General features: G+C 43.4%; 1 long non-coding RNA gene across 1 annotated transcript in view; it reads right to left on the bottom strand.

Annotated features, from left to right (window-relative positions):
- The window catches only part of LOC138672025 (uncharacterized), a 46930-nt gene extending 29600 nt beyond the window's left edge, over window positions 1-17330 (bottom strand). Inside the window, exon 1 of the long non-coding RNA XR_011319536.1 lies at window positions 17145-17330. This is a non-coding gene — a long non-coding RNA (uncharacterized lncRNA). The remainder of the gene's footprint in view (window positions 1-17144) is intronic.
- Window positions 17331-27589: the final 10259 nt, after the last annotated feature.

The raw sequence follows: 27589 nt of genomic DNA, 5'->3' as shown, positions 1-27589 counted from the left end.
ATTATGGATCTTGAGAGTTGGTGGAAGCTTGAGAAGAAAAGCTACAGGGTTGATTACGGCAACCACCTTAAAAGGACCAATAAACATAGGACCTAATTTCCAAGAATAAACTCTCAGTTTAATATTTTTGGTGGACAGCCATATTAAATCATTCACCCCCAGGTCGGGACCTGACAATCGTTTATTATCACCCATACATTTGTATTTGTCCCACATGATCTTAAAATTATTTTAAACCCCTTCCCACACAGATGGAAGCAAAGAAGAAAATTGTTCCTCCCCTGGAACCCCCGAAGACTCATCTTTACTGAAAGAACAGAATTGTGGATGGAAGCCATATGCACCAAAAAATGGCGACTTACCAGTGAACTCGCTACAATGATTGTTTAAAGAAAACTCAGTCAGTGGTAAACAAAAATAAGACCAATCCACCAGGTTATCTGACACAAAACATCTGAGGTATGTCTCCAAACTTTGGTTTCGGCATTCAATCTGACCATTAGTTTGAGGATCAAATGCCAAGGAAAAAGGACAGATGCATCCTTAAATGGGAGCAAAATGACCTCCAAAATTTAGATACAAATTGGGTCACCCGATCTGACACCACATCTGAGGGAACCCAGTGAAGCTTCACAATCTCAGTGACAAATACCTTAGCCAATGTCTTGGTGTTTGGAATAGCAGGTAAAGCAATAAAGTGCACCATTTTACTAAACCTATCCACCACAACTAAGATAACCATTTTGCCAGAGGACGAAGGAAGATCCATAATGAAATCCATGGATAAATGAGTCCATGGACAGTCAGGAATGGTTAATGGTAAAGGAGTGCCAGACAGACGGTTATGCAGGGTCTTGGAACATGCACAGATACTACATGAAGACACAAAGTCAACTACATCCTTATTCAACCTTGGCTACCAAATACGATGAGAAAGGAGGTTCAAGTTTGCCTTACTACCTGGGTGATCAGCCAGAGCCGAGTTATGATGTGCCTTGAAAATTTTAAGATGCAGATGTACTGGTACAAACAATTTCCCTGAAAGACCAGCAGGGGCGTCCCCTTGAGGTTTCAATACCTCACCCTCAAGTTCACAACACACTGTGAAGACAATCATCCCTTTTTGTAAAATAGGGACAGCATCATCAGTACTCCTACCCCCAGGGAAACTCCGAGACAAAGTATCCACTTTGCCGTTCTTAATCCCAGGATGGTTAGTGACCACAAAATTAAACCTGGTGAAAAACAAAGACCATCTACTTTGTCTGGGGTTAAGACGTTTAGCAGATTCAAGGTACATTAATTTTTTGTGATCACTAATGACTATGACTGGGTGAACTACCCCCTCCAAAAATATGACGCCACGCCTTAGATGCCAACATAATGGCCAAAAGTTCCATATTGTCTACATCATATTTTCTTTTATCCTACAGCTACTTTTTGGAGAAGAACGCACATGGATGCCACTTAATAGAGGATGACCATTGAGGCAGTACAGCCCTGACACCACCTCTGAAGCATCAACCTCAACAATAAATTATTTGGAAGCATCGGATTGGATGAGTACCAGCTCAGAGAAAAACACCTTTTCAAAGAAGAAAAGAAATTGCCTGCTGAGCACATTTGGACGACTTGAAAGGGCCCGTATATTTCCTAGTCATCTTAGTGAGGGGTTTGACCAAATTCAAGAAGTTTCAGATAAATTTCCGATAATAGTTAATGCCAAAAAGCAATGTAATGCTTTCAGTTTTCTGGGAGGACCCAATCCAGAACTGCTCGGACCTTATCAGGATTCTTGCGGAAACCTGCGGCTGACACTAAGAAACCTAAGAACTTAACCTCTTGTACGGCGGATGCACACTTCTCCAACTTGACATGCAGTTTATTATCTTGTAGAACCTGTCACACCTGCCTGACATGTAGCTGGTAAGACTTGAGATTGAGCAAGTAGATCAAAATATTATAATGATACACCACTACAAATCTACCCACAAGGGGACAGAACATTTCACTGACAAAATGTTGGAACATGGTGGGAGAATTAGTCAAACCAAAGGGCATGACAAGATTTTCATAATGCTCTTCTGGGGTGTTAAAAGCCGTCTTCCACTCTTACTGTACCTCTCCTTAATCCTAAAGACATTATAGGCTCCCCTGAGATCCAACTTGGAAAACCATTTTGCTCCAATAATCTGATTGAACCAATCGGGAATGAGTGGGAGGGGATATGGGTCCCGGATAGTAATGCGATTTATCTTATGAAAGTCTAACAGAAACACAGGCCCCCATCTTTCTTCTTAACGAAGAATCCCGCCACTACAGATGAAGATGATGGTCTAATATGTCGCTTGGCAAGACACTGAGAGATATAGTGTTTCATGGCCTGCCTCTCAGGACCTGACAGATTGTATAATCTGGGCTGCATTACATTCTATGGGAGCTGTGCCGCATTACATTCTATGGGGCTGTGCCATATTACATTCTATGGGGGCTGGCTGTATTACATTCTATGGGGGCTGTGCTGCATTACATTCTATGGGAGCTGTGCTGCATTACATTCTATGGGGCTGTGCTGTATTACATACTATGGCGGCTGGCTGTATTACATTCTATGGGGGCTGTGCTGCATTACATTCTATGGGGGCTGTGCTGCATTACATTCTATGGGGGCTGTGCTGCATTACATTCTATGGGGGCTGGCTGTATTACATTCTATGTGGCCTGGCTGTATTACATTCTATGGGGGCTGTGCTGCATTACATTCTATGGGAGCTGTGCTGCATTACATTCTATGGAGCTGTGCTGTATTACATACTATAGCGGCTGGCTGTATTACATTCTATGGGGGCTGTGCTGCATTACATTCTATGGGGGCTGTGCTGCATTACATTCTATGGGAGCTTTGCTGCATTACATTCTATGGGGCTGTGCTGTATTACATACTATGGCGGCTGGCTGTATTACATTCTATGGGGGCTGTGCTGCATTACTTTCTATGGGGGCTGTGCTGCATTACATTCTATGGGGGCTGGCTGCATTACATTCTATCGGGGCTGAGCTGCATTACATTCTATGGGGCTGTGCTGCATTACATTACACTGGGGAACACAATTTTTTAAGAGTTAGGTCAGACAACTGTTCTTAAGTATGTACATACTTTGTGCTTGTGTGCTTGAGTCCTCAGAAACAATACTTCTAGAGCATTACTTACGACAATGTGTAAAACACAGTGGCTGGCTGCAAAATTGTTGTGATTTTTGGCTTTTTCAGACCAGTTTGAAGCAGCTCCACCAAAATGGTCAGAGCTGTGAGGAGTCGGGGTAGGACAGGCTGTAACTACACCCGTCCATCAAATTAAGCAAAAGTGCCAGCATTTCTTACTCCAGAAATGTTATTCAAGTCCCTGACTAGACTCACATTTCTGTCAAGGTGCAATAGAGGAGCTCACCACTGAGAGTATGCTCCAATTTCATTAAGGTGGTATTCTCCAATGGCCTCTTAAACAGTTCAGAGCTATGCAGTCTCCTTACAATTTTCTTTCTTCCTGGTTTTTAGCGGATGGCTTCTTGTCAAGTGAATAGAACTGTTGGGCATCTAGGAAATAGCGACCACAATATTGTGCAGTTTCACCTGTCTTTCACTAGGGGGACTTGTCAGGGAGTCATAAAAACACTGAACTTTAGGAAGGCAAAGTTTGACCAGCTTAGAGATGCCCTTAATCTGGTAGACTGGGACAATATCCTCAGAAATAAGAATACAGATAATAAATGGGAAATGTTTAAGAACATCCTAAATAGGCAGTGTAAGCGGTTTATACCTTGTGGGAATAAAAGGACTAGAAATAGGAAAAACCCAATGTGGCTAAACAAAGAAGTAAGACAGGCAATTAACAGTAAAAAGAAAGCATTTGCACTACTAAAGCAGGATGGCACCATTGAAGCTCTAAAAAACTATAGGGAGAAAAATACTTTATCTAAAAAACTAATTAAAGCTGCCAAAAAGGAAACAGAGAAGCACATTGCTAAGGAGAGTAAAACTAATCCCAAACTGTTCTTCAACTATATCAATAGTAAAAGAATAAAAACTGAAAATGTAGGCCCCTTAAAAAATAGTGAGGAAAGAATGGTTGTAGATGACGAGGAAAAAGCTAACATATTAAACACCTTCTTCTCCACGGTATTCACGGTGGAAAATGAAATGCTAGGTGAAATCCCAAGAAACACTGAAAACCCTATATTAAGGGTCACCAATCTAACCCAAGAAGAGGTGCGAAACCGGCTAAATAAGATCAAAATAGATAAATCTCCGGGTCCGGATGGCATACACCCACGAGTACTAAGAGAACTAAGTAATGTAATAGATAAACCATTATTTCTTATTTTTAGGGACTCTATAGTGACGGGGTCTGTTCCGCAGGACTGGCGCATAGCAAATGTGGTGCCAATATTCAAAAAGGGCTCTAAAAGTGAACCTGGAAATTATAGGCCAGTAAGTCTAACCTCTATTGTTGGTAAAATATTTGAAGGGTTTCTGAGGGATGTTATTCTGGATTATCTCAATGAGAATAACTGTTTAACTCCATATCAGCATGGGTTTATGAGAAATCGCTCCTGTCAAACCAATCTAATCAGTTTTTATGAAGAGGTAAGCTATAGGCTGGACCACGGTGAGTCATTGGACGTGGTATATCTCGATTTTTCCAAAGCGTTTGATACCGTGCCGCACAAGAGGTTAGTACACAAAATGAGAATGCTTGGTCTGGGGGAAAATGTGTGTAAATGGGTTAGTAACTGGCTTAGTGATAGAAAGCAGAGGGTGGTTATAAATGGTATAGTCTCTAACTGGGTCGCTGTGACCAGTGGGGTACCGCAGGGGTCAGTATTGGGACCTGTTCTCTTCAACATATTCATTAATGATCTGGTAGAAGGTTTACACAGTAAAATATCGATATTTGCAGATGATACAAAACTATGTAAAGCAGTTAATACAAGAGAAGATAGTATTCTGCTACAGATGGATCTGGATAAGTTGGAAACTTGGGCTGAAAGGTGGCAGATGAGGTTTAACAATGATAAATGTAAGGTTATACACATGGAAAGAAGGAATCAATATCACCATTACACACTGAATGGGAAACCACTGGGTAAATCTGACAGGGAGAAGGACTTGGGGATCCTAGTTAATGATAAACTTACCTGGAGCAGCCAGTGCCAGGCAGCAGCTGCCAAGGCAAACAGGATCATGGGGTGCATTAAAAGAGGTTTGGATACACATGATGAGAGCATTATACTGCCTCTGTACAAATCCCTAGTTAGACCGCACATGGAGTACTGTGTCCAGTTTTGGGCACCGGTGCTCAGGAAGGATATAATGGAACTAGAGAGAGTACAAAGGAGGGCAACAAAATTAATAAAGGGGATGGGAGAGCTACAATACCCAGATAGATTAGCGAAATTAGGATTATTTAGTCTAGAAAAAAGACGACTGAGGGGCGATGTAATAACCATGTATAAGTATATAAGGGGACAATACAAATATCTCGCTGAGGATCTGTTTATACCAAGGAAGGTGACGGGCACAAGCGGGCATTCTTTGCGTCTGGAGGAGAGAAGGTTTTTCCACCAACATAGAAGAGGATTCTTTACTGTTAGGGCAGTGAGAATCTGGAATTGCTTGCCTGAGGAGGTGGTGATGGCGAACTCAGTCGAGGGGTTCAAGAGAGGCCTGGATGTCTTCCTGGAGCAGAACAATATTGTATCATACAATTATTAGGTTCTGTAGAAGGACGTAGATCTGGGGATTTATTATGATGGAATATAGGCTGAACTGGATGGACAAATGTCTTTTTTCGGCCTTACTAACTATGTTACTATGTTACTATGTATTAGTAGAATAATAAAGTCCAGATAATGTGCTATAACACATTAAGCTCTCAGTAATTTGATCTGGGGTATGCATTATTATCCATGTATTTATACATAGCAAAAATGAAACGCCCGCCAGGGCCGTGGGGTACTCGGTACCGGGTCTGGTACTGAAAGGGTTGCGTCACGGCGGTGGCGACCGTGGCCCTGGGTGACCATGTTAAAGGGACAGTCTTTAAAAGGGTTTGAATAAAGTTTGTAAAATAAGAAATGTTCGTGACGCCACCTGTGATACTCGGTCAGGGGTGACCTGCTTATAGGGGCCCTCTGGGGGTAATGGTACTGCAGCAAAGATGGTATGGCTTCCCACAGGTGAAGCTGGGTCCCCAGGGCTCCCGGTGCATTTGGCAAGGATGGTGTGGTGCCAGGAATAATCAGAGGACACAGGGTTGCAGTCTCTTTACCTGGTTTACTGATGGTAGACAGCCACAGTCCAGGGTAGCGGTGTTGGTGAGGTCCGGTCGGCCTGGAAGCAGTGATGGATCCCTCTCAAAGGTGAGGTTTGTAAGTAGTGTTGAGCGATACCTTCCGATATTGGGAAATATCGGATCGGATTGGATCGGACCGATACCCCAAAAATATCAGATATCGCCGATTCCGATACCGGAAACCAATGCAAGTCAATGGGACACATATATCGGAATGAAAATAAACCCTTTCTTCCTTGTAGGTTAATTCTACATGAAGGAAAACAACTAAGAATAAGATTGACTTCCAAAGAACCAGCTAATGGTACTGGAATTTAGATAGGCAGCAGAAGGTACACATGAAAAAAAAAAGTTGCAAGGCCGTGAGCCGGCCGGAGTTACCGAAACCCACAGTCCTACAGGGGGAGCTTGTCCTATTGGCACTACGAAACCAGCCTTCATTGCCAGATCCTGCAGCCCACATAGGAAGCAACTAAACTGCAGGCACCATAGAGTTGGCTAACCCGACCGCAACCCAACAGGACAACGTATTGGAGGCAAAGTGACGTTGACACTCCCTGGAAACAGCTGGCGTGCTGGAACTAGGCTGGGCAGGAGGGAGTACCCATGACAAAGACACTTCTGAGCAGCAATTGGCGGTGTTGAAGCCCAGGGTAAATACTAGAAACAGAGTGGAGGCAGAGGCATAATTGGAGCAAGTTTAAAATCTGTAGTAGTGTGAATGTGGACAGAGCAGGAGAAATTGCCGGACACACAGCAGGGGATCAGCTGATGTTACTGAACCCCAATAGCACAGGGGCAAGTGTTGACTGTGCAGACAGCACTTCTGAGCAGCAACTGGCGGTGTTGGAGCCCAGGGTAAATACTAGAAACAGAGTGGAGGCAGAGGCGTAATTGGAGCAAGTTTAAAATCTGTAGTAGTGTGAATGTGGACAGAGCAGGAGAAATTGCTGGACACACAGCAGGAGATCAGCTGACATTCCTGAACCCCAATAACACTGGAGCATGTGTTGACTGTGCAGACGGCACTTCTGAGCGGCAACTGGCGGTGTTGGAGCCCAGGGATTACAGGAGAAACAGAGTGGAGCCAGAGGCCTAATTGGAGCAAGTTTAATATCTGTAGTAGTGTGAGTGTGGACGGAGCAGGAGAAATTGCCAGACACACAGCAGGGGATCAGCTGATGTTACTGAATTCCAATAACACTGGAGCATGTGTTGACTGTGCAGACGGCACTTCTGAGCAGCAACTGATGATGTTGGAGCCCAGGGATTACAGTTTAGGTGGTAGAAACATGAACACAACAGGAGACCTGTATACTGTTGCCAACCAATTATTTAATCTGGAAGAGGACTGGCAAATTCCTGCGAGATCCAGGCCTTGTTCATTTTCAGAAAAGCAAGCCGGTCAACATTATCGGAGGATAGTTGCATGCGACAGTCTGTTAGTACACCACCTGCGGCACTAAAGACTCGTTCCGATAATACACTAACAGCAGGGCAAGCTACCACCTCCAATGCATACTGGCTAAGCTCTGGACATGTATCCAGCTTAGAGACCCAAAATTTGAAGGGGGAAGAGCCGTGTGGGAGAACACTGAGAAGGCAAGACATGTAGTCTGTCACCATCTGACGGAAACATTGCCTCCTGCTGACGGGAGCCGTCTGTGATGGTGTAGATATTTGTGGCGGGGACACAAAACTTTGCCACATTTGGACCATGCTGGTCTTGCCTTGTGCTGAGACGCTGCTTCTGCGCCCTCTTTCTGCCGATCTTCTTCCACTGCCTCGACGCACTGAGCTGCTTTGTAAAGCACTAGCAGCACTGCTCTCGGGTGGAATGGAGAACATAATGGAATGCACCAGTGTGTCTTGGTACTCCTGCATTTTATGCTCCCGGTTCAACGGTGTTATGAGGATTTGTAAGTTGTCCCGGTAGCGAGGATCTAGGAGGGTGTACATCCAATAATCAGCCGTGTTGAGAATGTGGGCAATGCGGTGGTTGTTTCTCAGGCACTGCAGCATGAAATCAACCATGTGCTGCAGACTGCCAACTGGCCAAGAAACGCTGTCCCCTGCTTGAGGCGTCATCTATGCCTGCTCTGCATCACCCCACCTTACCTCTACATACTGACTATTAGAGCATTGTGTACCTCCCTCCTCTGGACAGATGTCTTTCTCCTCCATTGACTCCTCCTCATCCTCCTCACAAAGTGTCCCCTGCCTAGGCCTTTGTGAGGAACCACGTTGCGCAGACTGTCCAGAAGCAGATGGCATTTGTGACTCCTCATCCTCCACAACCTCCTCCCTTAAGGCTTGCAGTGTTTTTTCAAGCAGGCAGATAAGGGGGATAGTCATGCTGACTAGTGCATCATCTGCACTTGCCATCTGTGTGGAATCATCAAAGGCATGCAAAACATGGCAGATGTCCTTCATAGAGGCCCACTCAGTGGTGGTGAAGTGTGAATGGCACTCAGTGTGACTTGTTTGCGCCTGAAGCATCTGGTACTCCATTACTGCTGCCTGCTGCTCACACAACCTCTCCAACATATGTAACATTGAATTCCACCTGGTGGGTAGGTCACATATGATTGGATGTCCCGGAAGGCGGAATCGTCACTGCAGAGCTGCAATGCGCAATCTTGCCATGCTGGAACGCCGCAAGTGAGCGCACTCTATGCAGCAGTGCATCAAGATCCAGATAGTCCCTCAAAAAACTCTGCACGACCAAGTTGAGCACATGTGCCAGACATGGGATGTGAATGAGGTTGCCTAGGCCCAGAGCTGCCACCAGATTTCGGCCATTGTCACACACTATCATGCCTGGCTGGAGATTCGCTGGCACAAACCACACGTCGCTCTCCTGGCATTCCAGAGCACCTGCGCTGTGTGGCTTCGATTCCCCAAAGAAGTTAATTTCAATACGGCCTGTTGACGTTTGGCCACGGCTGTGCTCTTATCGGTCGTAACAGGTAAGCATTCACGGGTCCATGTGGAGGTAGACTGTGATGGCTCCTGCAACGCTGATTCAGAGGAACTGGAGTATGAGGAGGAGTCAATGTGTACAGACTGGATTCCTGCAATCCTTGGAGTTGGCAGAACACATACAGAGCCACTCTCAAGATCTGTACCCGGCTCCACAACATTTACCCAATGGGCAGTGAGTGAAAGATATCGTCCCTGTCCATGGTTACTGGTCCACGCATCAGTAGTCAGGTGGACCTTGCTATTGATGGCGTTTAGTAGTGCATGTCTAGTTTTTCGCTCAACATGCTTTTGCAGGGCAGGGACGGCATGCCTGCTGAAATAAAAGCAGCTGTGCACGTTGTATTGTGGGACTGCCAATGCCATGAAGTTACGGAAGGTGTCAGTCTCCACCAGCTTGAATGAGAGCATTTCAAGGGAAAGTAGTTTTGTAATGCCAGCATTCAGAGCCTGTGCTCAGGGGTGGTTTGCCAAGTATGAGCGCCTTTTCTCCCATGCCTGTGCTATCGATGGCTGTAGACTGGCCTGGGAGTGTGAGGATGACAGGGAACGTGGTGCTGTGGGTGTAATGACACTGTGTGTCTGTACAACAGTGCCAGAGGTTCTTCCATGACGATCCTGTGAGGAAGCCGAACCAGCTGTGTGTGAGCTGGAGGAAGAGGCTACAACACGAGCTGAAAAGGTGGTAGGTGGAGCTGTAGGTTGGCCTAGGTCTTCAGTGTGTCTTTGTAACTCCACCACGTGCTTGGTCCGCACATGTTTCCACATATTTGTGGTATTGAGGTTGCTGCCCCTTTTGCCTCTTTTGACTTTCTTATTACACAGCTTGCATTTGACAAAGCAAATGTCATCTGCAGCTGTGTCAAAAAAGGACCAGGCACTGCAAGTCTTGGGAGCGCCCATTTTGGGTTTTGGAAGAGGCATGCTCCTAATTGGTGCTGAAGTGGAGGCTACAGGCAACAGAGTCTGCCCCCTCCCTCTCCCTCATTTTTTTGCCATTTGGAGAATCTCTTCCTCAGAGCTGCTCCCACCATCTTCCTGTACCTCACGCCATGATGGGTCAAGGACCTCATCATCTACACTACCCTCTTCAAACGACTGCTTCTCCTGGGTAGTCAATGACAGCACAGTACGCACCAGAATGTGGCACCTGAGTCTCATCATCAGATGCGTACTGAGGTGTGCTGACCATAGGCACTGGCCCACCCGCCTCTTCAGATTCAGAGAGACAAAGCTGTTGCGCATCACTGCATACTACCTCTTCAAATTCTCGAATGCTTGGCTGGCCCCCTCTTTCCAAGCCAACAGATTCAGAGAACAGAAGTAGAGATGGCTCCTGTCCAGGGCTCTCTGACTGCCTGGGCAATTTGGCAGGTGGTGAAGAGACCAATGGGTGCTCTTCAGTGCTCTGGACCTGAGAGGATCTGGAACTAATTGAAGTCAATGCGTTAGCTGCCATCCATCCTACAACGGCTTCAATTTGTTCGTCCCGCAGCAGTGGGGTACGGCGAGCTCCTTCAAAGCTGCACATAAAGGACTGTTCCCTGGTAAAACTGGGGGATGCTGAGTCACCGGTGCCCGCAGCAGGCACAGAATCCCCACGTCCTCTCCCTGCAGAAATTCCATGCCCACGACCATGTGCCTTACTCCCTGCCTTCTTCATCTTGGTAGACTGACAAAGATAGGCAGAACAGTACTAAGGGCTTAGTGTGCTTATTCCTGAACAACTGCTAACAGGTATAAGAATCACTAATTTTATAAAGTGTGGACTAGACTTTAACATGAGCTAATGTGGCCTACACAACTGTAAAGTGGAGTGTTTGTTGAACTTTATTAACTTTTTGTTTTTTTCACAAAAAGACACTGGATGTGCCCAAATATGTAAAACCGATAGTATCACAAACTTGTTGTAGCTATTGCAATACAGGAAGGTAACCTACAATGCAGTAGATGAGGCTCCAAAAAATAGGCTAATACTAATCTGGCTGGGGCTGCAGGACACAGGCCAGCAGAAAGGCTCCTCTATCTACTCTTATTTGCAAGCAATCTAGCTGGATACGCACTAATAGGAGAAATCAGGAAAAATGAGCTGCACTAATGCAAAAAAGGACAATGTATGAGGCAGTGATGCACGCTGAGTGGACTGCAACCGGACGTGGCTGCAGAACACACTACAGCGTGAGCTGCACTCACACACAGAGACCTCACAGACAGCCGTGAACAGCGCGGCAAGGCTGCAGAAAATCTCCTCTATCTACTCCTATATAGTGTTTTCAAACAATCTAGCTGGATACGGATGGAACCACACTAATAGGAGAAATCAGGAAAAATGAGCTGCACTAATGCAAAAAAGGACAATGTATGAGGCAGTGACGCACGCTGAGCGGACTACAACCGGACGTGGCTGCAGAACACACTACAGCGTGAGCTGCACTCACACACAGAGACCTCACAGACAGCCGTGAACAGCACTGCAAGGCAAAAGAAAGCTTCTCAATTCTCACACAGCGGTTGCTAAAATAGCCTGGGTAAAGCACAATAAGGCAAATCGCTAGCTCAAACTGTCCCTCAGAGTCAGAATAGCAGCAACCTGTCCCTAAGTAAATTCACAGCAGAGTGAACCCAAAATGGCGGTGGTGGCTTTTGTAGTGCATCATGACATCATTTCAGCAGCCTATCACAGCCATGCCATTAGTTAACATGCCTAATATGCATAACAGGATGTGCCCACACTTCTTAGGGTTCCTCTTTGGCTGAATAAAATCAAACTGGCTCATTGCATTATGGGAACTTCCGATTCCGGTATTCGATATTCTAAAAGTATCGGAACTCAGTATCGGAACTCCGATACCGCGAATATCGGCCGATACCCAATATTGCAGTATCGGAATGCTCAACATTATTCGTAACCCTTCCTTCTCGCACTTTGAGGCGAGTTCCTTGCTGCCTGTGGCTCCTAACAAGGTCCTCTCTGTTCTTGTCCTAGGACTGTACTCGCATGGTGGGCAATGCAAGCCTTTTTACTGGGGTCTCTATGATGACTCTGGGCTCTATGTATTGCTGCACCTTTGGGTGTGGGTGCAGATAGACAGCTAGAGTCTTCTGCCCTCCGGTTCTGCTGTGGGACGTCGGTGCCTGGTTCCTGTACTTCAGCTTAGAGCGAGCCCAATCACAGCTCCACTCCAGCTCCGTAGTTCTCCTGTGCTTCTCCCCTCTGGCACTTGCTATCAATGCAACCCGTCTGCTTCTCTATCCTGGAGCTGCAGCACCACACGTGGTTGCACGGCCCCAGCTCTCTGCTCACTCCTCTCTCCTCACTCTACTGAACTAACCAACTCCTCGTCCAAGCCAGAATATATATTTCTGGGGGAGCTCCCCTGAAACCGGGTTCAGAGATCCCCCTTCTGGCTTGGAATCAAAATATGTTGCATGTTTGTGTACCACCTGTTAAAGGGATCTTCCTTGCTTCCAGGCATGACACCACACTCCCTGAAAGGAAGGCAACATCACTGGAACAACCGGTTTCCTGGGGTGTTACAATAACACGTAATTTCAACAAGCACACATCTCTGGACAGCAAGAGCAGACAACTGCTGTAAAAGCTGCCTGGCTGGTGATTTAGAACTGTATCTCTTCAGAAGATGAAAGAGAAGAGAGCAGGATAGGAGGAGGCTTGGGTGGTGTTGGGGGTGAAGTGAGGGAGCAGATACAGTAACTGCAGATAACTGCTGTATAGAAATCAATGGACTGGAGAGAGCTGATTGGGATGTTAAGGGTATGTGTCCACATTCAGGATTGCATCAGGATTTGGTCAGGATTTTATGCAGGTAAAATCCTGACCAAATCTGCACCAGAGTTCACTGGCAGGTCACCTGCGCTGTCCTTGCGTTGTTTCTGCAATGTAAGGACATGCTGCGTCCTTAAAAGATGCGCCGCATGTGCGTTTTCGCGGGTCTGCTGCATGCGTCTTTTAATGCATAGTGGAGACAGGATTTCATGAAATCCCCTCCACTATGCTGTAATATCTGGACGCTGCTTTTTTGAAGCTGCGGCTCAACGCAGCGTCAAAAATGCAGCGTTTCCTGAACGTGGAAACATACCCTTAGAGTAAAACTTTTTCCTGGAATGTAACTGCTGTGCACTTTCAGCCAGGCACTGGAGGCTGGGCTTCATAGAGAATAGCTGTCCATTATAAAATCTCTCATTAATAAAGGAGAATGGCGGAAAATAAAATAAGCAAGTCAATTGCAAACTTGCTTTTTTCATGATAACTATTTAAAGAAATTTAAGAACACGTCTTTAAATAGCGTGGACTTTTTAATAAAGAGTTATTTTGGAATAAGATGCTCTGAATTTCTTATTACATGCCAGTCTTAATGAATCAGTCTCTGTGTTTTACTTATAAAAGAGACAGAGTGAACAATAGCAACTAGCCAGATTACAACTTTTACGTGCTTTAGACTTTTGTGACAGAGTCACTGGTGAAGTGATGGAGGGGAGATACGTGTCACTGCGCATAATCGCGTCAGTGATGTGAAACCAGATAAGTTTCCTCCAGCACTGCATGTTGGGACGGTATATATAAAATTATATAATGGGCTGGTTTTAGTGGACATTCATAGAGCGTAAGGGAGAAAGTCCACGTATCTCCTGAAAAAACAGGACCTGTGTGATGTCAAGATCATGTGATCAATCACATGATGAAGGAGTCACAAGGTCAGGGCTTAAATGACTGACTGGCAGAGCTTCCAGTGTTCAGTGGTTCCTGGAGAGATAGGACTCCAGGGAGTTGTGTGCGCTAACTGAACCGTGCACACTGCTGTGTGTTAGCGGTCTGATCCCGCTAGGAAAAAGGACTGTCTTCTTTCTTTTGTTTCTTTGTCTTGCTGTTTTGCCTGGAGGGCTGTATTTACTTTTAAGCTTGGTTTATGCTGCTACAATAAACCAAGCACTTTCTTAAAGAGATGGTGTTCCAGAGATACCTCTGTGTCAAGCTGAGTGAGGCGCTCTACCACACTTTCCAATACTTTAAATCTTGTCCAATATGATGTTATTTTCCTATGGATACATATATAGTTGATGTCAATTTTTTTTTGTTAAAGGATCCTCAAAGTCAGTGATATGTGCATGTAGCAATTTATCAATTCACTCATGAAGTGTTTAGCAACTATCCATAGAGCATGTGACCAGTTTTTGCAGTAATTATCTTTCATAATGTCTATATATAAGTGTATTGTGTATGAATCTTACATCTTGTAAGATTTAATAACACCGAGTTAATGAGAAATGAAACAGAAAGTGCCAATAAAATATTCCACCTAATTTGTAAGAACACGTCTGCAGTTGTGTGAGAAAACCACAAGTATGTCATTGAGGTCTGCACTTGCAAAGAGCTACAATATTTCCCTCATATACGGTGAGAATTGATGGAGCTATAAATGTAAAGAGAAGTTACATTTACTTATGGAACAATATATAAAAAAAATTCTGTGTGATGGGGACATGATACTTGCTGGAGCTCACATGCATCCCCCCTCCCCCTGTGTACTTTTATTAACCCCTTCCTAACATGACATACTACTTTTAGTAATGAGTCAGCGTGCGCAGAATTTCTCATTACTCGATAGAGGATTAGGATGCTCGCAAACACTTGTTGCTCTGCCAAGTATTGGGAGTGTTAGAGCACAGTGCTTGAGTCCCTGTTCCGCATGTTTGGTATGCGGGGATTGCCTGTAGGTTACAAGAAGTAAGGGGAGTGTAACATGACTATATAACATAATTACAGCTGTATCCAGCATTACAGCTCAGTCCCCATAGAATGTATTACAGCACAGCCCCATAGAATGTAATACAGCACAGCCCCCATAGAATGTAATACAGCACAGCCCCCATAGAATGTAATGCAGCCCAGCCCCCATAGAATGTAATGCAGCACAGCCCCCATAGAATGTAATGCAGCCCAGCCCCCATAGAATGTAATGCAGCAGCCACCCATAATGTAATGCAGCACAGCCCCATAGAATGTAATGCAGCCAGCCCCCATAGAATGTAATGTAGCACAGCCCCCATAGAATGCAATGCAGCACAGCCCCCATAGAATGTAATACAGCACAGCCCCATAGAATGTAATACAGCACAGCCCCCATAGAATGTAATGCAGCACAGCCCCCATAGAATGTAATGCAGCCCAGCCCCCATAGAATGTAATGCAGCAGCCACCCATAACACAGGGGAACAATTTGAAAAAAAATTTCTGTTGAGTTAGGTTTTTGAGCTGATTTATACTAAAATTGGCATGCTGATTCCAAAAATGTAGTCAGTTTTTTTCTAGCACGTCAAGTGTTTCCTCCCCAACTTACCTGCCAGAGAAGCACAATTGCACTGATATCTGTAATAAGACTTGTTATCTGATTACAATTCGACTCATATAGAGCTACGTGGCAACTTGTAAGAGTAGAAACCCAAAAGAAAAATGGACACTAAGAGCTAAAATATAACAGTTTTATTGAAGAACCATATAAATAAAATACAAAAATATGAATAGAAACCAAATAATGGAATGCAATGAAAAAAAGATAAAAGAGGCAACACTAGTGCCACACACGGGACAAGTAATACATATATAGAGCAAAAAAATATCAAAGAAATCGGTCGGTTACACTGATACCAAAATATACAAAATACCATATATAGATCACTAAGGTTAGTATATGTTGCATAGTGCAAATAGTAAGATCATATAGGTGTTTTATAGAAGTAACTGAGCATATGATAACCAGAGGGAGTAAATATATAATGGATGCTCTCAAACAAGGTGCAGAATGCAGGGAGATACACTGTATGCAGAAAAATATAAAGTAAAGTGCCTAGTGCAAAAGATTGTATACTAAGTATTATCAATAAGGTGCATAATGTAAGCTAGATATATCCAAGTATACTATGTGGCATACGCTTGCCAGGACCAAAGGCATGAGTCAATCATAAAGGGAAAGTCCCATACAGTAACGTAGATAGAGCCTAGAGTCTGCCTGCATAATGTAAATAAGAGGGTACACATACAGAGTACCAACCTGCAGCCGTGTGCGGAGAGGGGTAGTAAGAGTAAGTTGTAAGAGTAGTCACAACTTTGTCATGCCTATTTCTTATATATTTCATTTTTTGTTCATATTTGTACTATTTAAAAAAAACAACAACACTTTTTAGGTACAGTAGTTCACATAGTTTTGAGAAGACAAAAATCCTTTAGTTCAAAAACTTGACGTGATAGAGAAAAACTGAGATCATTTCTGGATTCAGCATCCAAAAATTAATTAAAAGTGCTGTGACTTGATTACTCAATGGAGATCATTAGGGAAAGATGGCTGTTACTGACCTTGCCTGGTTCCAGTACCATATCATGGAGTAACCAGCCACAGCTTCTGCTCAGATTTTTACTTTTGCTATGGCCCTTTTGATCTGCTTTTATTGCAGCATCTAGTTCCAAAGGTAAACAATGCATGTCTGATATCTGTCATACGTTGCCTGGTATATGACATTCTTCCTGATTACTTGTAAGGTGCTTTTCACTCTTGTGTTACCTGGGCTTGTTGTATCCTGTAACCTTGGCTTGTTCCTGATCATGCAACACTCAGGGCTACCTCAGCTACTCCGTGACTATTCTAGGGACAGCGACCTGTGAATCGTCTTGTAACAAAATCCACATCTCCTTTCATAAGAAAGGGAAGAACAAGGGTTCTTTTAAACTCTAAAACACAGCCTAATTTCCAACAAATAGATTGTGGATTAAAGTCTTGAATTATTTGGACTGTACCTGCTTGTCTTTGCTGTTGCAGAGTGCGTCTTCTTGCAGTCACCGCTGTACTTAGGAGAGCTTCAATCAGCAAGATATCTTGAGTAAACAGTATTTACTTCATACTGGATAAACATGAGATACAATTCAGTGTCACACAGTCCGTGCACTGAAGACAACACATTCATGAAGAAAAGCAAAACCGAAAGTAAGAAAACAACCAACCACTGAGAGCTTCCCTCCCCACATTACAGCAAGTATATAACTTTACACACTATCGCCATCTGCTGTCTGATTAGTATAAAGTCCTCCTTTCACTTATAATAAGTCCCAATCTGTTGCATATGCCAACACCCTTTCTCAACAGTAAGGACTTATTCAATCAAACCCAACTTTTTTATTAGTCTCTGATGTTTATCAGCATTCAACGCCTTCGTGAAAATGTCTGCTGTCATTTCTTCAGTAGGACAGTACTCTAACTTCAAGACTCCTTGTTCCTGATGATCTCTCAAGAAATGATATTTCACATCAATATGCTTGGTTCTTGGATTGACTCTTTCCATCTGAGCAAGAACAAGACATCCTTGATTGTCCTCTTTTAGTTTTGTTGGTGCCAACTGTGGTTGTCCTAATTCTGTCAACAATTGTCTTAACCACAGTACTTCTTGACTCGCATGTGCTGCGGCAACATATTCTGCTTCTGTTGAAGATAGTGTCACAATTGACTGTTTCTTACTTGTCCAACTTATTGGTCCACCTGAGAGAAAAAAAATATGTCCACTGGTAGATCTTCTGTCAGTTGGATCTCCAGCCCAATCTGCATCAACATATCCTGTTAAAATGCAATCATCGCTTGTGGGTAATTTCAGCTTAACATTGCTAGTTCCTTTCAAATAATGTATTACTCTCTTCACGGCATTCCAATCAGCTTTAATTGGTTTTGATACCTTTCTACTCAGGATTCCTACTGCTGCTGCGATGTCTGGTCTTGTAACGGTCGCTAGATACAGTAGTTTTCCTATTGCTGTTCTGTATTCTTCATTATTTGGTAGCATATTTTGTTCACTGTTCATCTCTTTGAGATAATTAGTTTCCATTGGAGACTTTACTGTTTTTGCATCTTTTAATCCAAATTTTTCTGTTATGTCTTGAATCATGTGATTTTGATTCAGTAGGAAACTTCCATCTTCTTCTCTTTCTACTTGTATTCCTAGATATTGTTTTACATTTCCCAAGTCTTTGATTTCGAAATGTTGCTTCAGGATTTTTAGAATGTTTTCATTATCCCTTTCTTGTTCAAAACAAATCAAAATATCGTCTACATATATGAGTATGTAAATCCATCTATTAATCAGCCTTTTTGTGTATAAGCATGGATCAGCTTTGCTTCTTTGAAATTTTTCATTTGTAAGTACTTCCGTGATTTTGTCATTCCACGCTTTAGCTGCTTGCTTTAAACCATATATGCTTTTCTGTAGTTTACAAACTTTGTTTGGATTTCTTTTATCTTTGAATCCTGGAGGTTGTTCCATACAAATGTGTTCTGTTAAATCTCCATTCAGAAAAGCTGTCTTTACATCCAGATGTCTCAGTTGCATCTGTTTCATTGCTGCAACTGTAAGTAAAGTTCTTATTGTAGTGTGTTTGACAACTGGAGCGAATGTTTCATCATAGTCTTCTCCTACAGGCAGTTTAGATATTTCCTCCCAAGAAGTAGGCTCATAGATTTTTCTTGTGCTTGTCTTGTATGAGAGACGTTTTGGTGGTTTTCCTTTGTTCTCTCTCATTGAACGTCTTGGTTCTGTGTCTGTTTGTAGTTGTGATTCTTCACTTTCAGTATTTTCTTCTTCATTAACTTCTACTTCTTTCTCATCAGATATTTCTTCAGTTGTGTCATTATTGGTTTTCTCATTTTTTGTTTCAACTGAAATCATAATATCTTCATTCAAATCTTCAATGAATGTCACACTGTTACTCACCGTAACTCTGTCTGTTTTGGGATCTAGGATTCTGTATCCTTTGCAATTTTCACTATATCCAACAAATATTCCTTCCATGGATCTGTTTTGAAGTTTGGAACGTTTTTCTGTTGGAATGAATATGAAAACTTTACATCCAAAAACTTTTAAATGATTGACACTTGGTTTCATACCTTGCCACAGTTCATATGGAGTTTTCGTCAGTTTTCTGGAAAAAAGTCTGTTCTGTAGATAAGTAGCTGTCATTGCTGCCTCACCCCAATATTTCTCTGGTAGTTTGGAATCCGTCAGCATACATCTTATCATCTCTGTTAGAGTTCTGTTTTTCCTTTCTGCTACTCCATTTTGTTCAGGTGTGTATGGAACCGTTTTCTGGTGTTCTATCCCATTTTGTCTTAAGTAGACTTCTATTCTGTGACTTGTAAATTCACCTCCATTATCACTTCTGATGACAATTGGCTTCCTTTGAAATTTGTTACTTGATCTTGTTACATAGTCTACAAGTTTATCAAAAACTTCACTTTTGTTTTTAATTAAGTATGTGACTGTGTATCTTGAGTAATCATCTATAAAACTCAACATGTATCTATTGCCTCCTGATGTAGTCACTTTCATGGGTCCACATACGTCAGTATGCACCAAATCAAGTGGTCTTTCGCTTTTCATCTCACTTTCTTTTGGAATAGATATCCTTGTGGCTTTGGATTTTATACAGCAATCACATCTTATGGTAATTGAGCAATCTGATATCTTTAAATCTTTTGTCAATTCTTTTCTCTGTAGTTCCTTTATACTGTCAGGGTGTCTATGTCCTAGACGTCTATGCCACATGTGAATACAGTTTTTGTGATCATGTGTACATACCTTCATCTGTTCCTTTGGTGTGTCAAAATGATATAATTGTTCATCTGCCTTGACTTTGGTTATCACCTTGTTTCCTGCAATAATTGCACACTCATTGTCTTTGAATTTCACTGTAAGTCCTTTTGCTGTTAAACGTTTCACAGATAATAATCCGCCTTCCAATTTTGGAACATACAACACATCTTGTACAATTATCTTTGAATCTTGCCCGAACTTGTTTGAACAATTTAGCATACCTTGTCCGATACCTTCTGCGGTTATTTTGCTTCCATCTGCGAGATAAATGGCTTCTTTCTTATCTAAATCAAGATCAGTAAAGAAATTCTTGTCACTTGTCATATGACTTGTTGCTCCTGAATCAATAAACCAACCAAGTGATGATTTCTTGTCTGTTACTTTAAATCTGCCATTCCAATTATTCTCACATGAATCGGAAATTGTGTTTTTTACTTTCTCTGTATGCTTTTTATGTTGTAATTTTTGTTGTTCTGCTTTCCATATGGTACAGTCTTTCTTTAAATGACCTTTTTTCTTACATCTGAAGCATTCTCTTGTCTCTTTATTAAAGAGTTTTTTGAATTCTGTAGCTTTAAGAGCGTTTTCACTGTCCTTTTCAGTAGAAGAATCATTTCTTTGTTCTTTTCTTCTCTGATATTCATCTATTAGTCTTGTTTTCACAAAATCTAATGTAATGTCAGTTTCTGGTCTCGTCTCAAGGGCATTTATCAAGGCTGTATATGAATCTGGTAAACTACACAACAATATAGCTGTTACATGACTTTCTTTAACATCTTCACCAATAGATCTTAGCTGTGATATCACTTCCATCATTGAGAATATGTGCTTCTGCATATCGTCATTTGCACTCAATGTCATACTGTACAGCTTTCTTAATAAAAACAACTTGTGATTCAAGCTAGGTCTTTCATACAGTTTTCTTAATTCTTCCCACATTCCCTTAGCTGTTTCTTCATTTCTTATATGTATTAATTGAGCATCATCCACTAATAAGCTAATGGTGGCTCTCGCTTGTATATCCTTCTTATCCCATGTCTGATTATCTTGATCTGGTCTTGCTGCAACAATTACTTCCCATAGATCATCCTTAGATAACAACATCTCTACTTTGAATTTCCATAACTGATAATTTTCACTATTCAGTTTAGCTACTGTAAATTTCAGTTCTGTGTTACTCATCATCTTTATATAGTCTTACTTGTTTAGAGAGTTGTACTGAAGATATTCTCCTGTATGTCCTGTGAATTCTCTGCAATTATATCCAGCTCCTGGGATGCTGAATTCCTCTGTCACTCTGTATCTGGATTTAGTTCCTTCTGTTTACAGAGCTTATCTGTGTGCTCCGTTATCTGGGCTATAAACCAGGATCCTTCTGCCTCAGCTTGTAGTGCAGACCTGTAGTGTCTGGAGTGCCTGGAGTTGCCTGGAGTTATCTGGGGTGCCTGGGATGTCTGGGGTTATCTGGGGTGCCTGGGCCCATAAAGGTACTGTCACACTAGACGATATCGCTAGCGATCCGTGACGTTGCAGCGTCCTCGCTAGCGATATCGTCCAGTGTGACAGGCAGCAGCGATCAGGCCCCTGCTGGGAGATCGCTGGTCGGGGAAGAAAGTCCAGAACTTTATTTCGTCGCTGGACTCCCCGTAGACATCGCTGAATCGGCGTGTGTGACACCGATTCAGCGATGTCTTCACTGGTAACCAGGGTAAACATCGGGTAACTAAGCGCAGGGCCGCGCTTAGTAACCCGCTGTTTACCCTGGTTACCAGCGTAAAAAAACAAACAGTACATACTTACATTCAGCTGTCTGTCCCTTGCCGTCTGGTTCCTGCCCTGACTGCTGGCCGTAAAGTGAAAGCAGAGCACAGCCACAGCGGTGAGTCACCGCTGTGTGACTCACCGCTGTGCTGTGCTTTCACTTTCACTTTACGGCCAGCAGTCAGTGCAGGAACCAGACGGCAAGGGACAGACAGCTGAATGTAAGTATGTACTGTTTGTTTTTTTACGCTGGTAACCAGGGTAAACATCGGGTTACTAAGCGCGGCCCTGCGCTTAGTTACCCGATGTTTACCCTGGTTACCGGGGACCTCGGGATCGTTGGTCGCTGGAGAGCTGTCTGTGTGACAGCTCTCCAGCGACCAAACAGCGACGCTGCAGCGATCCGGATCGTTGTCGGTATCGCTGCAGCGTCGCTAAGTGTGACGGTACCTTAACCTGTTGCAGAGTGCGTCTTCTTGCAGTCACCGCTGTACTTAGGAGAGCTTCAATCAGCAAGATATCTTGAGTAAACAGTATTTACTTCATACTGGATAAACATGAGATACAATTCAGTGTCACACAGTCCGTGCACTGAAGACAATACATTCATGAAGAAAAGCAAAACCGAAAGTAAGAAAACAACCAACCACTGAGAGCTTCCCTCCCCACATTACAGCAAGTATATAACTTTACACACTATCGCCATCTGCTGTCTGATTAGTATAAAGTCCTCCTTTCACTTATAATAAGTCCCAATCTGTTGCATATGCCAACATTTGCAACATTCTTTGACAGTCCACCATCCCTCCATTTTAGAATCCATTATTATTATTATTATTTATTATTATAGCGCCATTTATTCCATGGCGCTTTACATGTGAGGAGGGGTATACATAATAAAAACAGTATAAGCAACCACAAAGAAAAAATGGTGGAAACGTCCACAGGGTACACAAAGTAGAAAAACCTTTGTTTATTAAAATCTACATATACAAGGAAAAGATAGGGGCAAAGCCGGACACAGCGGCACAGCACACTTTGCAACAGTAAAGGTGGGAGAACACACATAATGATAAATGGTCACCAGCGCAAGTGTGCAGCCCAATCAACGTAAACAATATAATACCATAACAGCATGTGTTAGGGTGACCTTACCTAATATCGTATAGACAGGCACGTGTGGGCTCCCACCCTCCCCGACGTGCGTTTCGGAAGTAATACACTTCCTTCCTCAGGGGGTGTGCCAAAAAGAATGCCAGAGCGATATAAATACAAATGAAACCGGATGCAATCACCCTTGCTGCACGCTGAAGGCACACCTCCCCCGGCGCCGACGTCACCGCTGATGCTGGTACATATGGGGCCCCATGTGACCATAACAACAAGCGGTGAGTAACGTTGAGCAGGAGGAGGGCCAAAAACAACGCTGCAGCACCCAGCGGCCATCTTAAGTGTGGTAAGCTTGCCAATACTACGCTGCAAAGCGCAGCTTAGCATAATGCAAGCCAACTATAATTCAAGATATAAAAGACATACAAACAAGGAAAAAGCCATTACATAACAGGGACTACATCATAAAAGAAAACTGCGCACAGGAATACACAAATACATACACGAATGTACAAATGACATACTAAAACAGATATCTCTGCCATATAAAGATACAAACACATATGACCCATTTGTATATACAGTGGGGCAAAAAAGTATTTAGTCAGTCAGCAATAGTGCAAGTTCCACCACTTAAAAAGATGAGAGGCGTCTGTAATTTACATCATAGGTAGACCTCAACTATGGGAGACAAACTGAGAAAAAAAAATCCAGAAAATCACATTGTCTGTTTTTTTATCATTTTTTTTGCATTTTATGGTGGAAAATAAGTATTTGGTCAGAATTTCTGGCTCTCACAGACCTGTAACTTCTTCTTTAAGAGTCTCCTCTTTCCTCCACTCATTACCTGTAGTAATGGCACCTGTTTAAACTTGTTATCAGTATAAAAAGACACCTGTGCACACCCTCAAACAGTCTGACTCCAAACTCCACTATGGTGAAGACCAAAGAGCTGTCAAAGGACACCAGAAACAAAATTGTAGCCCTGCACCAGGCTGGGAAGACTGAATCTGCAATAGCCAACCAGCTTGGAGTGAAGAAATCAACAGTGGGAGCAATAATTAGAAAATGGAAGACATACAAGACCACTGATAATCTCCCTCGATCTGGGACTCCGCGCAAAATCCCACCCCGTGGGGTCAGAATGATCACAAGAACGGTGAGCAAAAATCCCAGAACCACGCGGGGGGACCTAGTGAATGAACTGCAGAGAGCTGGGACCAATGTAACAAGGCCTACCATAAGTAAAACACTACGCCACCATGGACTCAGATCCTGCAGTGCCAGACATGTCCCACTGCTTAAGCCAGTACATGTCCGGGCCCGTCTGAAGTTTGCTAGAGAGCATTTGGATGATCCAGAGGAGTTTTGGGAGAATGTCCTATGGTCTGATGAAACCAAACTGGAACTGTTTGGTAGAAACACAACTTGTCGTGTTTGGAGGAAAAAGAATACTGAGTTGCATCCATCAAACACCATACCTAATGTAAAGCATGGTGGTGGAAACATCATGCTTTGGGGCTGTTTCTCTGCAAAGGGGCCAGGACGACTGATCCGGGTACATGAAAGAATGAATGGGGCCATGTATCATGAGATTTTGAGTGCAAACCTCCTTCCATCAGCAAGGGCATTGAAGATGAAACGTGGCTGGGTCTTTCAACATGACAATGATCCAAAGCACACCGCCAGGGCAACGAAGGAGTGGCTTTGTAAGAAGCATTTCAAGGTCCTGGAGTGGCCTAGCCAGTCTCCAGATCTCAACCCTATAGAAAACCTTTGGAGGGAGTTGAAAGTCCGTGTTGCCAAGCAAAAAGCCAAAAACATCACTGCTCTAGAGAATATCTGCATGGAGGAATGGGCCAACGTACCAACAACAGTGTGTGGCAACCTTGTGAAGACTTACAGAAAACGTTTGACCTTTGTCATTGCCAACAAAGGATATATTACAAAGTATTGAGATGAAATTTTGTTTCTGACCAAATACTTATTTTCCACCATAATATGCAAATAAAATGTTAAAAAAAACAGACAATGTGATTTTCTGGATTTTTTTTTCCTCAGTTTGTCTCCCATAGTTGAGGTCTACCTATGATGTAAATTACAGACGCCTCTCATCTTTTTAAGTGGTGGAACTTGCACTATTGCTGACTGACTAAATACTTTTTTGCCCCACTGTACATATACAAGTTTGTATATACATATACAAGTTTTCTTTTATGATGTAGTCCCTGTTATGTAATGGCTTTTTCCTTGTTTGTATGTCTTTTATATCTTGAATTATAGTTGGCTTGCATTATGCTAAGCTGCGCTTTGCAGCGTAGTAATGGCAAGCTTACCATACTTAAGATGGCCGCTGGGTGCTGCAGCGTTGTTTTTGGCCCTCCTCCTGCTCGACGTTACTCACCGCTTGTTGTTATGGTCACATGGGGCCCCATGTGTACCAGCATCAGCGGTGACGTCGGCGCCGGGGGAGGTGTGCCTTCAGCGTGCAGCAAGGGTGATTGCATCCGGTTTCATTTGTATTTATATCGCTCTGGCGTTCTTTTTGGCACGCCCCCTGAGGAAGGAAGTGTATTACTTCCGAAACGCGCGTCGGGGAGGGTGGGAGCCCACACGTGCCTGTCTATACGATATTAGGTAAGGTCACCCTAACATGCTGTTATGGTATTATATTGTTTACGTTGATTGGGCTACGCACTTGCGCTGGTGACCATTTATCATTATGTGTGTTCTCCCACCTTTACTGTTGCAAAGTGTGCTGTGCCGCTGTGTCTGGCTTTGCCCCTATCTTTTCCTTGTATATGTAGATTTTAATAAATAAAGGTTTTTCTACTTTGTGTACCCTGTGGACGTTTCCACCATTTTTTCTTTGTGGTTGCTTACAGTGTAGTTTGGTGGGTCCTGATTGTCCCATTACCTGGTTGTGGGGGCCTCACATTAATTATGTGTTATTAATTACCTTCCATCATTATGAGGTGTTCCTCCGGCTTGGTGCGTTTTCAGTCTGCTAATAATAAAAACAGGTACAATAATCTTGAACAATACAAGTCACAACTGGTACAGGAGGAGAGAGGACCCTGCCCGCGAGGGCTCACAATCTACAAGGGATGGGTGAGGATACTGTAGGTTAGGATAGAGCTGGTCGTGCAGTGGTTTGGTCGATCGGTGATTACTGCAGGTTGTAGGCTTGCCAGAAGAGGTAGGTCTTCAGGTTCTTTTTGAAGGTTTCGATGGTAGGTGAGAGTCTGATATGTTGTGGTAGAGAGTTCCAGAGTAGGGGTGATGCGCGAGAGAAATCTTGTATACGATTGTGGGAAGAGGAGATAAGAGGGGAGTAGAGAAGGAGATCTTGTGAGGATCGGAGGTTGTGTGTAGGTAAGTACCGGGAGACGAGGTCACAGATGTATGGAGGAGACAGGTTGTGGATGGCTTTGTATGTCATGGTTAGGCTTTTGTACTGGAGTCTCTGGGTAATGGGGGCCAATGAAGGGATTGACAGAGGGGAGAGGCCGGGGAATAACGGGGGGACAGGTGGATTAGTCGGGCAGCTGAGTTTAGAATAGATTGGAGGGGTGCGAGAGTGTTCGAGTGGAGGCCACAGAGCAGGAGGTTACAGTAGTCAAGGCGGGAGATGATGAGGGCATGGACTAGGGTTTTTGCAGATTCTTGCTTTAGGAATGTACGGATCCGTGAAATATTTTTGAGTTGAAGGCGGCAGGAAGTGGAAAGGGCTTGGATATGCGGTTTTAAGGAGAGATCATTGTCAAGGATCACCATGAGACAGCGAGCATGTGGGACTGGGGAGAGTGGGCAGTCGTTTACTGTAATGGATAGGTTCGTTGGGGGGGTCGCATGAGATGGGGAAAGACAATGAATTCTGTTTTGTCCATGTTAAGTTTTAGAAATCTAGCGAAGAAGAAAGATGAAATAGTGGATAGACATTGAGGGATTCTGGTTAGTAGGGTGGTGATATCTGGTCCAGAGATGTAGATCTGTGTGTCATCAGCATAGAGAGGATACTGAAAACTGTGAGATTCTATGATCTGTCCCAGGCCAAAAGTGTAAATGGAGAAGAGCAGGGGCCCTAGAACTTAACCTTGCGGGACTCCGACAGATAGGGGGCGATGTGACGAGGTGGTGTGTGAATGGGAGATGCTGAATGTTCGGTCAGTTAGGTATGAGGAGATCCAGGATAGGGCCAAGTCTGTGATGCCAAGGGATGAGAGGGTCTGTAGTAATAGGGAATGGTCCACTGTGTCAAAGGCAGAGGACAGGTCCAGGAGGAGGAGGATAGAGTACAGTCGTGGACAAAAATTTTGAGAATTAGACAAATATTAATTTTTCCAAAGTCTACTGCTTCATTTTTTCTAATGGCAATTTGCATATACTCCTGAATGTCAGAGTGATCAGCTTAACAGCAATTACTGTACTTGCAAAGTCAATATTTGCCCAGAAAATGAACTTTAACCCCCAAAACACATTTCAACATCATTGCAGTCCTGCCTTAAAAGGTAACATCGTTTTAGTGATTGATCCATTAACACAGGTGTGGGTGTTGATGAGGACAGGGCTGGCGATCAATCAGTCATGATTAAGTAAGAATGACATCACTGGACACTTTAAAAGGAGGCTGGTGCTTGGTATCATTGTTTCTCGTCAGTTAACCATGGTTATCTCTAAAGAAACACGTGCAGCCATCATTGCACTGCACAAAAATGGCCTAACAGGGAAGAGTAT

This window comes from Ranitomeya imitator, chromosome 3 (assembly GCF_032444005.1).
Source record: "Ranitomeya imitator isolate aRanImi1 chromosome 3, aRanImi1.pri, whole genome shotgun sequence".
Classification (NCBI taxonomy): Eukaryota; Metazoa; Chordata; class Amphibia; order Anura; family Dendrobatidae; genus Ranitomeya; species Ranitomeya imitator.
The sequence above is the reverse complement of the archived record's forward strand: the minus strand, read 5'-3'. Positions and strand labels throughout refer to the sequence as shown.